This window comes from Meriones unguiculatus, chromosome 20, assembly GCF_030254825.1.
Source record: "Meriones unguiculatus strain TT.TT164.6M chromosome 20, Bangor_MerUng_6.1, whole genome shotgun sequence".
NCBI classification, from domain to species: domain Eukaryota; kingdom Metazoa; phylum Chordata; class Mammalia; order Rodentia; family Muridae; genus Meriones; species Meriones unguiculatus.
Window position 1 is genome coordinate 64,282,224 of NC_083367.1, and position 12,305 is coordinate 64,294,528.

The 12,305-nt window shown below is 42.9% G+C and overlaps 1 long non-coding RNA gene across 1 annotated transcript; it reads left to right on the forward strand.

Annotated features, from left to right (window-relative positions):
• Positions 1–2,753: 2,753 nt before the first annotated feature.
• LOC132649499 (uncharacterized) lies at positions 2,754–10,205 on the forward strand. The gene is made up of 4 exons (XR_009587952.1): positions 2,754–2,805; positions 4,092–4,303; positions 4,934–5,079; positions 5,295–10,205. It is a non-coding gene; the product is annotated as an uncharacterized LOC132649499 (long non-coding RNA).
• The last annotated feature ends 2,100 nt before the right edge of the window (positions 10,206–12,305 follow it).

Below are 12,305 nucleotides of genomic sequence, written 5' to 3' on the forward strand. Positions count from 1 at the left end.
TCCCTGCTGGGCCCATGTGAGTGAGTCCTGCATAGCAGTAAGATATGGGTGGGGGAGGGACTCACAGGACCTTTCCAGTTATTGTCATCTAGCAGATTCTGGAAATGAATAAGGCATAGTACTCAGTTGTGTACCCACTGGGAAGATTGTCAAGTTTTAGTGGCTAGTTCGAAACCCAAAGTTGCACAGACAGTCCTAGTTAAACTCTATGGGATATACAGGTACAAAGTCACCTAAACGTATTGAATATAAGAAAGAGATTTGTAAAGATGGCAAGGATGGCAGGGACCTAAGAATAGAAAGTGGGGTCACAAGAATGCATTTCATACATGCATGAAATTGTTAAGAAACAAAATTTATTAATAAAATATATTCTTGAAGGTTTCTGAATTGCTAACCCATACCAGCACAAAAAAATCATAAAAAAATATTATTTAAAATTCTTTCCCACTTCAGAAAACTAAAAATTAAAATAGTATACAGGTGCTGTAGTTTCTGATCTTAATAGTTTCTGTGTGTGTATATTCATATCTATTCAAGTGTTTGTAAGGTCAAACGCACACCTGAGTGTCTGCCTTGAGAGGTGCAGGGCTAATCCAGGTGTTGTTCCTTCGGCACCATCCGCCTTGCTGAGACAGTCTCTCACTGGCCTGAACCTCAACAGGAAGACCAGGGTGACCAGCCAGTGAACCTCGGGGACCTGCCTGTCTGCTGCTTCAGCACTGGGATTACAAACACACACCTAACCACCTGAGCTCTTTCCCTAGCCTCTGAATGGCTTCTTTCTAATTAGGTCTTACAGTCTCTGTCTTTTGACAGTGCCCATCTGGCAAGGTGGCCACAATCGAGAACAGTCTGAGGGTATCAAGCAAGCGAGTTACAACAAGGAAATGAAACCCATCTTCATGAAACAGAAAACATTTATTTTTCAAAAGTCCCAGAGAGACGAAAGGGGCCTAATGGAGATTTTGGAGGAGGCAGGGGGTTTAAGCAGGTCGAGATGGGAAGGGAGAAAGGGAGAAAGAGAGAGAGAGAGAGAGAGAGAGAGAGAGAGAGAGCAAAAGGACTCCATCTTTATTCATGTTTATCCTTTGAGCGTTTTGCAGGGCTGTGGACTGGCTTGTTTACAGAAAACACCTGCAAAGGGGAAACAGTTTACATGGTTGCATGTGTAGCTCAGTCAGAAGCTGTGGAATGCTGGGGTTTATGTTAGTGAAGTGAGAAGCAAGCAGCTGTGGCAGAAACAACCACACGGGGCGGGGGGGGGGGGGGAGTTTTAACTGAGCTGAAAACGTTGGGAAATGACTAGGATGTAACAACTCATGTCAGGCCTACACATGGGTGCCAGAGCAGCAACTACATTAAACAGACAGGACAGCATCCTGGCTCTTTTCCCAGTGTTAGACGGAAAGCATCAGATCCTCCATCATCGAATACGATGCTATTTTTAGGGTTGTACAGATGCCCTTGATGACGCTGGGGAAGTTGTCTTCTATTTCTGGTTTACTGGGAGTTTCTGTGTTTGGGTGTTTGACCGTTTCCAGATGTTCTTTCTGCACCTATTGGCATGACTGATTTTCTCCTCTGTTCTCTAAATATGATGAAGTGGTTGAGAGTTGAATACTGAAAGACAAGTTTACATTTCTGAGTGTTTGGGTTTCAGGGTGACATGTCTTCCATAGGCTTGTGTATTTGAACACCTCGTCCCCAGGGAGTGACACTGAAAACAGTGTCCAAAAGGAAGGTTGTGGGACCCTTTAGGAGATCTCACTAGAGAAAGAAGGGTCAGTGCTTGAGGTCTGAGAGCCAGACCCACTTCCTATTCATTCTCTGCTATCTGATTCAGGGATCCCACCAGGCTCCTTTTCTGCTGCCACAGAGCCCCTGACTCCAAGCCGTCCCAGCGTGAGGTACGGTAACCCTCAAACTGTAAGCCAAAGTATACTTACTCTTTAAAGTTGATTCTTGTTGAGGATTTGCTCACAACAATTAAAAAATCCTCCCTGACTCAAATTACACTATGTTTTCGTACAGTGCTAGGATTTAATTACTAACTTTTTGAGAGAATTTTTCTTATCTATGTTATACAGATAATTATATAATGATCCTCCTTTTATGATTTTTCTCAAATACTGGTTTCAAGATCTGTTTGGTCTTGTAGATCAGTGTAAGGATAATTTCTCATAAACTTATTGAAAAAGCTATGGTAGGATTGTTATTTCTTAAGTATTTGATAGAATTATTAATTGAATTCTCAATACATTAATTCGATACTAGCATTTTATTTCAAGTTAATATTCAATATAAAAAATTCAATTAAAAAGACTCTTCCGATATTCTATTTTGTCCTGTATGTCTTTTGGTAAAATAAGACCTGCTGAGACGGGCTCAGTTAGCAAAAACACTTGCTGCACACGCCTGTTGACCTAGGTTTCACCCCATAACCCATGATGAAAGGAGAGAACAGACTCCCAAAAGTTACCCTGTGCCTTCCACATGCACACATGGCAGATACATGTGCATACACACATACATGAAATCGTCATCATCATCATCTAATGCATTTTCTACTTCAGATATTTCAGCGATTTTCTCTTGTGGCAAGGTTACACTGGTTGGCTAGAACTCAATATGCAGAACAGCCTGACCTGGAAATTGTAATGACCCCCTGCTTCCCAGTGCAATGGTTATTGGTGTCTACCATTACGCCTGGACGAGAGTTCACTTCTTAAAGTTTCCTTTTGTTTTTCTCTAGGGTTTTCTTGCTGAGCTCTGTCCACCCATTATTTTATTATCGCTGTTTCTGTAAGTCCTCAAACTTTATATGTACTTCCTTTTTGTTGTTGTTTTTTTTTTTTTTTCTTTTTTTTTAATTGGAGCTGGGGTCTACTGCGGTTCACGGCAGCCTTAAACACACTGTGAAGCTGGGCTAGAGTTCCTGATCCCCCTTGATCCACCTCCCAAGTGCTAGGATTGCAGGCAAGTGCCACCCTGCCTGGCTTAGAGGCACATTTCAGTGGTTCTTGTCTGCAAATTCCAGCATCTGAGTCATGTTGCAGCTGGTTCCTAGTCCTTGGAATTTTTCTGGTTCGTGGGATTACATTTTCTTGCTTCTTTACATGTCTAGTAATTTTTTTTAACTGTAGATGCCATAGTTCTTGAGAGTCAAGATTTTGTTACTATTCAAGATCTTCTGATGAGTATTCCCCAAAGATCCAAATAGTGAGGACCTGGTCACTAGCTAGCAGTAGTATTGAGGGAAGGGTTAAGAATCTTAAGACATGGAGCATACAGAGGTGGGTGCACCCTTGAAAGGATTATGGGAACTCCTGGGAATTTGCAGCCCCTCCTTTCCCTTTGCTCCCAGGCTGCCAGGAGGTGGGCAGCGTCCTCTCCCAGACACTCCACACCTGATAGGCTGCCCACCACAGGCCAGCCCTGGTCTGTGTCAAGATCAGCCTTTCCTCTTATGCTGATTGTCTTGGCTGTCATGTAAGAGCTGCTAACGCGATTGTCTCATCTCAGCTGTTGTTTGGTTTCTTTCCCTCTGGTACAATGAGCATGTCAAGGTGTGCTTCACTCTGAGGCTAGAGAAATTTGGTCCTAGAGTGTCACTCTAGGGGGCATTTTGAATGTGAACTTACACTTAAATACTTGACTGTTTCAATGTTTCAGGGTGGTATCTGCACAGCTTAGGCTTTGGATAAGTGCAGTAAATTGAATGTTTCTGTCTCACCTTCCCAAACACATATGTTGAAGGTCTCATCCTAATATAACAGTGTTTTAGTAATGGAACCTTTGGGGAGCAGGTTATAAAGTACAGCCTCTTGAATGGGATTAGCACCTTATAATAAGAGATATAATAAGGAAGTGAAGTTGATCTATAACAATATCTATAAGTTCCCATCCATGTGAGAGGCAATAAAAAGATGACTACTTGAGTAGTCATGAGAATGACTGTGATGAATACCAGGAAGAGGGCCCTTGCCAGGAACTAAACAGGTTGGCACCTCGGTCTTGGGCATCTACGTTCCAGAACTGCGAGAAATAAATGTTCCTTAAGCCATTTTGTTTCTGGTATTTCATGACAGCAGCTTGGATTGACTAAGAGAATGATGTCCTCAAACCTCCTCCCTGCTGCCTAGCAGAACATTTGGTGAGAAGGAAAAACCACTGCTAAGCAATGCCACAGGCTGGCAAGGACACGAAGCAGTGGCTCACTCATACATTGCTTCTTCTAGAATACTACGTGTAGGAAGACATGCCCAAGGCTGCCTGGACCATCGTTTCCAATAGTTAAAAAGTAAGTAACTCTGGAAACAGTCAGCATGTCCATTAGTAGGAGACTATATTAAGAAAAATGGAAGCTTGTTTACATGGTAGAACAGTGTATGAGTGAAACAAAATAATTTTTGATGTAAGAACTTTTAATAACATTCAATGAAATGAGGGATTTTCTCTGGAGGTTATGTGTTATGATGCCTTCATATTAATCATTGTATGACCTATTGCTTATGGTTAAACATACACATGCTGAAATTTGAAAAAAAATCAAGGGCTGCTAAACACAAAACTCCAGACATTTGCTATTTTGGGGGGAAGAAGATGAAAACAAGGATTAGAGATTTAAATTTAATATAATGTTTTATCTTTCAATATGCCTAGTAGGGATAGGGGAGATCATTATACTTTTATTGTATTATTATCTAAGGTTTTAAAATCCCAGCAATATTTCTTAATTTAAAAAAAGATTACACTTTTACTTTCATAGCTCAATTTGTTATGAAATGAGTAAAAGTATTCTCAAACAATAAGTTATCTCGGACAAAATCCACCCCCCGAAAAAGTACCAAATATAAGGGAAATTCCCTTTTGACACTTCCTATCTTGAAATTAATGAAGTCCTTTCTGGTCTTGTTTTGTGTGACTAAAGGAGGCCCACACTCATATGAAAACACAGAACAGAGTGGACCGTAAGATCTGGGAAAACACGGAGCGGCTGAGCATCATTTTAAAAGAATACCAGGAAGGAAGAGGCACACGCCTGACTCATGGGGAAGGACTAAATAAAGCAAAGAAGTAAGCTATTCATGAACACTGTTAGTCTTCGGGATGGTCCTCCATCCAAATCAGCTATGATCCTCCTGGCAAAGGGAAAAGTGGGTGATGGAATTCCACTTTTTAGTTTTTGTGTCTTAAGAGTGACATAGATCCAACTATCTAGATCAACACAGACTTTCAGAAAGTTTAAGGCAAAGTGTTTTGTTTGTTTGTTTTTATTTTTGTTTTTTAAGTCTCTTTAGGCTTAAATTGAAGAGTATGGAAGAGGAGGGCCTGAAGTAAAAGAATCAAGGAAGCCCGAGTGCCACAACAAACAAGAACGAGTTTGAACCTTCTAAGCGCTGAGTACCACGGGACAGCAGGCTGGTCCGCCCATCTCCGTAGAGTCTGAGGATATGTTGTGGACTGTGGGAGTACAAATGGCTGAGACCCAGCCTCTGACATTGTAGAGTGACCAAAGCGCACCTCAGGGGTCTTGCACAGGCGGAGGACACTAACGGGCACAGTGATGTGCCCACAGGAGGGCAGAAAGTCACAGGTAAAAGAATGACCACTAGTTAGTAGTTTCCCAAAGGAAGCTGGCATTTGGCCCAGACATTTACTGAACCTCTATTAATCATTCAAGAAAATTCTACCCCTGAGGATGATAGGCACCTGCCAAAATACTGTTTAAACATTTGGGGGGAAATGGCTTAAATGACCATAAATGAAGATTCACTTTAAACAAAGGTATGTGTTTACGGGATGGATTTTGGCTCAACACCACTAAATTCATGTATTGGAATGCTGCCCTCAGGACCTCAGAATGTGACTCTATTTGGATATAAGGCATTTAAAGTTAGTGGGCCCTAATTTATCATCTCAGACACACACAGGGAGAAGCCCATATATGGAATAAGATAGCCATCCAAAAACAAAGAGAGGTCTTTGAAAAATTAACCCTTTTGACACTTTGATCTCAGATGCCTAGCATCTAGACTTGTGATCAAACAGATACTTATTTAAATTACCCAGTCACGGAAACTTGGTTCTGCTATGGTAGCTCCAGTAAATAAATACAGTTCAGTATCTCTAAGTCAGCCGTTATCAACCTGTGGGTCACAACCCTTTTTTTTTGGGGGGGGGAAGTGTCTAACAACCCTTTAAAGGGGTCACCTAATAACCATCAGAAAACGTAGGTCTTTAGATGAGCACACTTTCAGTTATGCAGAGTAGCACACTTTCAGTTATGAAGCAGCCACAAAAACAATTTTATGATTGGGGTCACCACAACATGAGTAACTGCACTAAAGGTTGCAGCATTAGGAAGGTTGAGAACCACAGTTCTAAGTGATAGCAAAAATGACGCATTGGCCTCTAAGTGTATATATTATGATTTGACTATGAAATGTCCCTCAAAAAGTCGGAGTGCTGAAAGCGTGGTCCCCAGCCAGTGGATGCTGCCATTGAGACCTGATTGGATCATGAGGATCCCCTCAGGATCAATGGGCTAACCAATAGACTAGTTTCCAGAATTGTGACTCCATGGATTGAGAAGTGATGGAAATGTTCAGAAGTAATCGCTGAGGCCATGTCCTTGTCCCTGTTCCAAGCGTGTCGCTGCTTCTCCATTCTCATGAGATGGGCAGCTCTGCTCAACCTACAGGCTCCCACAATGATGCTTCAGCCTCTTTCAGGCCACAGCAATGGGCTAGCCTGGCATAGATTGAAAACATGGACCCAAATGAACCTCTCCCTTGGCTGAGCTACTTATGTCAGGAGTTTTGTCACAGCATTGAAAGGACAATTTAAGCAACATCCAAACTACCCTACTGGACTTTTAAAAAGCAGGCTGCAGCCAGGTGTGGTGGCTCCCACCTTTAATCCCAGCACTGGTGAGGCAGAAGGGAGCTGATATTTGTGAGCTTGAGGCCAACCTGGTTACCTAGGGAGCACTACCCCTATATAATGAGACCCTGTCTCAAAAAAAATTACTTAAAAATAAAAATCAAGCTGCTACATATGTGCAGAATGATATAATCGTTATAAAATTGCACAATTGTACCTATATAGGTAGGTGACTGGTATTTAGGTCCAGAATTATGTGTCTGCATGTTTTAGCCTTTAAAAATGTAGCTTTGCTGTGATTAGCCAATTATTTTTGCGGTTGTTTGTTTCTTTTTTCCCTTTTAAAGTTTTTTATTTATTACAATTTATTCACTTTGTATCACAGTTATAGTCCCTTCCCTTGTCCCCTCCCAATCGCCCTCTCCCTCCCTCTTCTCCTCCCATGGCCCTCTCCCAGTCCACAGATAAGGAAGGTCCTCCTCCCCTTCCATCTGATCCTAGCCTATCAGGTCTCATCAGGACTGGCTGCATTGTCTTCCTCTGTGGCCTGGTAAGGCTGCCCCCGCTCAGGGGGAGGTGATCAAAGAGCCAGCCACTGAGTTCATGTCAGAGACAGTCCCTGTTCCAGAGACTGAGCTGCCATGGGCTACATCTGTGCAGGAGTTCTAGGTTATCTCTATGCATGGTCCTTGGTTGGAGTATCAGTCTCAGAAAAGACACCTGGGCCCAGACTTTCTGGTTCTGTTGCTCTCCTTTTGGAGCTCCTGTCCCCTGTAGGTCTTTCAATCTCCCCCTTCTTTCATAAGATGCCCTGCACTCTGCCCAAAGTTTGGCTATGAGTCTCATTTTTTTCTTTTTTTATTACCATTCATTATATGAGTCTCATTTTTAAGATAGGGTCTCACAACCCAGCTCAGGCTGGCCTATTACTTTAACACACATGCAAATGAAAAGACTCAGTAGGAATAAATATATAGAGCAATGGAGGAATGAGCTCAGGGCAGAACCTCGGGAATGCTGGCATTTAAGGGACAGAAGGCAGCAAACCCAACAACAACAGATTACTCAGAGAAAGGAAAAGCCAGAGCACAGTTCCAAAGAAGCAGGAAAAGCTTTAAAGGGAAGAGGTTGCTAAGCCCTGCTCAGCACTGCAGAGAGGGGCCCTGTGGAAGGTGGCAGGAGAGTGTTGCACATGGCATCGGAAGGGCAAGTGGTGGGCGATGGGTGGGCGGGCAGTTGGGATTTAGGAAGATAAATGCATCGAGGAAGGCAGGCTGGAAAGCCACAAATAGTGAACGGAATTAGAGACCTTCGGGTACAGAAGCAGATTGTCATCATCGGGCTAGGAATAGCCTTATAGGATGTAGAGATGACGGTTACCCTAGAAACCCTGGGAGGAGAGCCTTAGCAACATGGGCTGCACTGTGCTGAAGATGTTCTTGGCCCCATCCTAGTTTTATCTGTCAATTAGCCTGGAGTCTCTGCTTAATGGGAAAGTTGTTTCTCTATGCCCTGGCCTTGGCGTGAAATCCCTGAAAGGCTCCTTCGTAATGCCAAAGGTGATGGCAGCTGCTGGTATAAAATTTCTGTTGGGAAGCTCCTCTAATGTGACAAGAAAGAAACTCATTTGACCAGTGCAGAACTTGCTTTTTTGTCTGGTTCTCTAGCCTCTAGCCAGGCAACCATAGAATAAGGACTGATAAAAAGCAAGCAGACAGTTTGGGGGGGGGGGGGGTGGCTTGGAAAGCATACAGACCCAGCTTCTTCTCCTTTCCTTTAACTGGGTAGTTCTGAAAAGTCATACTTTTTCCACATATACCCACATTTACCTGACTTGTCTCATTAAATCTTTACATAATTTAAAGTAGACATTATCACTCTCTTTTTCACTCTTTTTTTTAAATGTTCTTTTTATAAGAGAGCAAGAGAGAGTGTGTGTTTGTGTGTTAATGAATACAGTGACTGAGAATGCCAGAGGCATCAGATCCCTTACAGGTGGTTGTAAGCTGCCTGACATGGGTTCTGGAAACAAAACTTGGGTCTTTGCAAGAGAATTGTATGCTTTTAACTGCTGAGCCATCTCTTCAGCCTTTCTTTTTACTCTTGATTCTTGTCAGATAGTAAGAGTCAGAATCTTGTCATGGATATGGAACCTGAGGCTCAGGAAGTCTTGTTATTCACCTGAGACCACACACAGTACCTAAGAGCAATATCGGGGTGCTGAGGAGGCCGGGCCAGTGTTCACAGGAGGTAGATTCAAAATTCCATGTTAAAGAATAGGAGGGTGCCTTTTACCATAAGACCAAAACATTTGTACGTTTCACCCAATCTTTGTTACTCCTCCTCAGATGTTTTCAAACTTTCCCTTAAGAGCAAAGCATCAGCCATACCCCGTCCTTTTATTCCCATCATCTTCAATTTTCTTTCCTCTGGGACACTGAAATTCCTTAGCAATAGCCAGCCCTGAGATATCCTCAGACGATGAAGCTGCACTGAGTGCTCACAGCTCGGGGGAGGATGGTCTGGCTGTCGCAATCACTCTCCCGTAAACATATATTTTTGTACCAGACGTGGACTGGGGGCTAAGAGAGATAATGTTTTAGGCCAGCAGAATTCACCCTAGAGACACTTCTGAGCACAGCCTTGACAAATGCTGCAGATATTCCTAGAATTCACCTCCACATGCTGTCAACTATGTCAAGCTTGAAAATTCCTTGTCTCTTGTCCCGATTAGCTTTTAGTGTCATTTTTGACATAACCTAACATCACCCAGGAAGAGACACCTCGACTGAGGGATTTCTCAGATGAGACTGACCTGTGCTCATGTCTGTAAAAGACTGCCAAATAAACTCTTTCCTTCCCAGGTTGCTTTTGGTCAGAGTGTGTTAGCATAGCCACAGAAAGCTCATTGGAACCTCCCCCTGAAGGAGAACAATAGGGGGACTAATGGCTCAGCCTCCCACCTTCCCTGAACACTGATGGGCAAGCCCGTTTGTCTAGACATTTTCTTACTGTCTGGTACCTCAAGATGACCCACTTCCTCCTGGTGTCTCTCTTGTGGGATTTGTAGCTCTACCTGAAACAAAAAGCAATTGCTAAGGGGAGGTAGTTTTTCATGTGTGTGTGTATTATGTTTCAAGCTAGTCTGGGCTACACTGTAAGATTCTGCCTATCCAACTCCCTCCTCTCTGTTTGTGTGTGTAGGGAGGTAGGGAGGTAGGTAGATAGATAGATAGATAGATAGATAGATAGATAGATAGATAGATAGATAGATGTGGGTATGTATATATAATACATATATATATATTCATACATAGAGATGTAAAATGTACCACAAATAGAAAATTGTTCTTATTAAAGGCAAATCATTTCATATGAATATAAAAACCCAAGTGTTAGTTTGTTAGTGCAATCTGCTAAAAGAAACATGGAAAATGCTCAACAGAGAAGGTATGGAGACATCTGATTGCCAAGCGCTGGCCTGGAGAGGCTGGCGGTGTCTCTGCATCTTTCAAGCACACGGCAAGGGGGCCATCTCTTCTCCATTTGGTCACAAGAGGAGCAACACTGCAAAGGATGCTGAAAATAGCTAATATCCAAGCATTTCCTCTGCTATTTTAAATTATTTTAAAATCTGGAGGACACCAAAGTGTCATTCCATTTAGCTTAAAAACAACAACAACACTATTTTTATTATTGTTTCCTGTGGAAACCATTTCCTTAGACATAGCAACAGCCAGATCTCAAAAGGGCCTTATTTATGTGAGTTCTTTCTCTCACTGGACTTTCAGTAACATGAATCTATAGTTTATCCCAGTGGGTTTGCCAAAGCTAACCCCTGACCACTCTACAAAACCCTCCATTGCTGCCACAGCCAGGCTCCCAGCTGCTCAGCAGCCAAGAACAACCATTCTGGTCCCCCTAGAGACCAGTCCTAGGAATGCAAGGTCTTCAGAGACTGGTGGAAAGTTACAGAATGTGTGACCAAATTGTCAGAAGTTCCCGTGTCAAACAGAGCATTGGAGCTGAGGAGAGTCAGAAGCATTGCAGAAAGCAGCCCTTATTTACACGGGAGACGGAGAATGTCCCCTTCCCATGGTGCAGGTTTCTTCGAGGTGACAAAAGGGGGCACTCCTGACTCCACCCGTGCAGGAGGAACTGGTATCACACTCTGTTAGTTACTTTCCTCCTATTAGTGACAAAACCCCTGAGAAAAGCAATGTAAGGAAAGTCAGGGTTATTTTGAATCACAGTCCATCAAGGTAGGAAAGCCACAGCAGCTGGAGCCTGAGGCAGCTGCTAACGTGCATCCACAGTGAGGAAGCAGAGAGGGATGAAAGCTGTTGCTCGGCTCACTTTGTCCTCATTATTCAGTCCATGACCCCGTCCCACGGAGAGTGGGTCTTCCCACCCCAGTTAATATAATCTAGGTAATCCCTCACAGGCATGCTTAGGAGCTTGTCTTCTGGTATGACACACTCATGCACACACGCACACTCATACACAAACACACTAAGTAAAGCAATAAAGAGAGTAATGAAGCAGCCGACAATGGGCCAACATCCTGGAGAAAAAGAAAAGTACACTGAGATGAACCAGAGAGCTACCATTGCAATTTCCTTCAGGGGGTATTCTTGAGCTTAGAAGCCAAGTGAATAATAAAATGGTATAGCATGCAAGATTCTCACTAGGTGGGGTAGGTGAACCACAAAGTTGGAAATGATGGAAAAGATTGGAGAAATCAGCATGCTAGAAAAGTGTGCACCACATTCGCTGGGTAATTTCCCTCCAAGCCATCCCTCGTCCTAAATTAAGCAATGTTCTTGCCTATGTTCCACAAGGCAAGAACATCCATCAACAACCATCAACTTGTTAGCAGATGGTTAGTGTCTGGGATGATGGTATATAAGAGGTAAGAAGCCCTTGCTTAACCTGAAGCCCTTAGCAAGGTTAGTGGCACATTCCTGTGTCACTCCTCAGTGACATGCCTCAGCATTCACAAAGCAGAGACAGAATGATCATAGCAAGCTCTTAAAACCAAACCAAATGCTGAAGCTGAAATCCAATCAGTTCAGTTCCAAACTAGAAAAGGAGGCTCTACTGTTATAGTTATTTTTTATAGTTTTATAGTTGTGTTTTTCTCAGTTTCTCTCTTATCACCCAAGCATTTGAGATTCTATTGTATTATTTGTTTATCAAGCTTTACAGCACAATCCTGAGCAGTTTTAATCTATTCTTAACCCTCTAGGCTAATCTGGTTTCCTCCCAGTATAGAACCCCAAGATACTTGCACTTTATGGCATCCTCTCCTCCAGCTCCTCTCTCCTCATGTCTCCTGGACCTCTGCCAGTGGCTGAATCCCCTACTTCCTATTCTCACTCCTCCTCCCCTGCTAGCAGGAAGTTCAGCCCTATTCT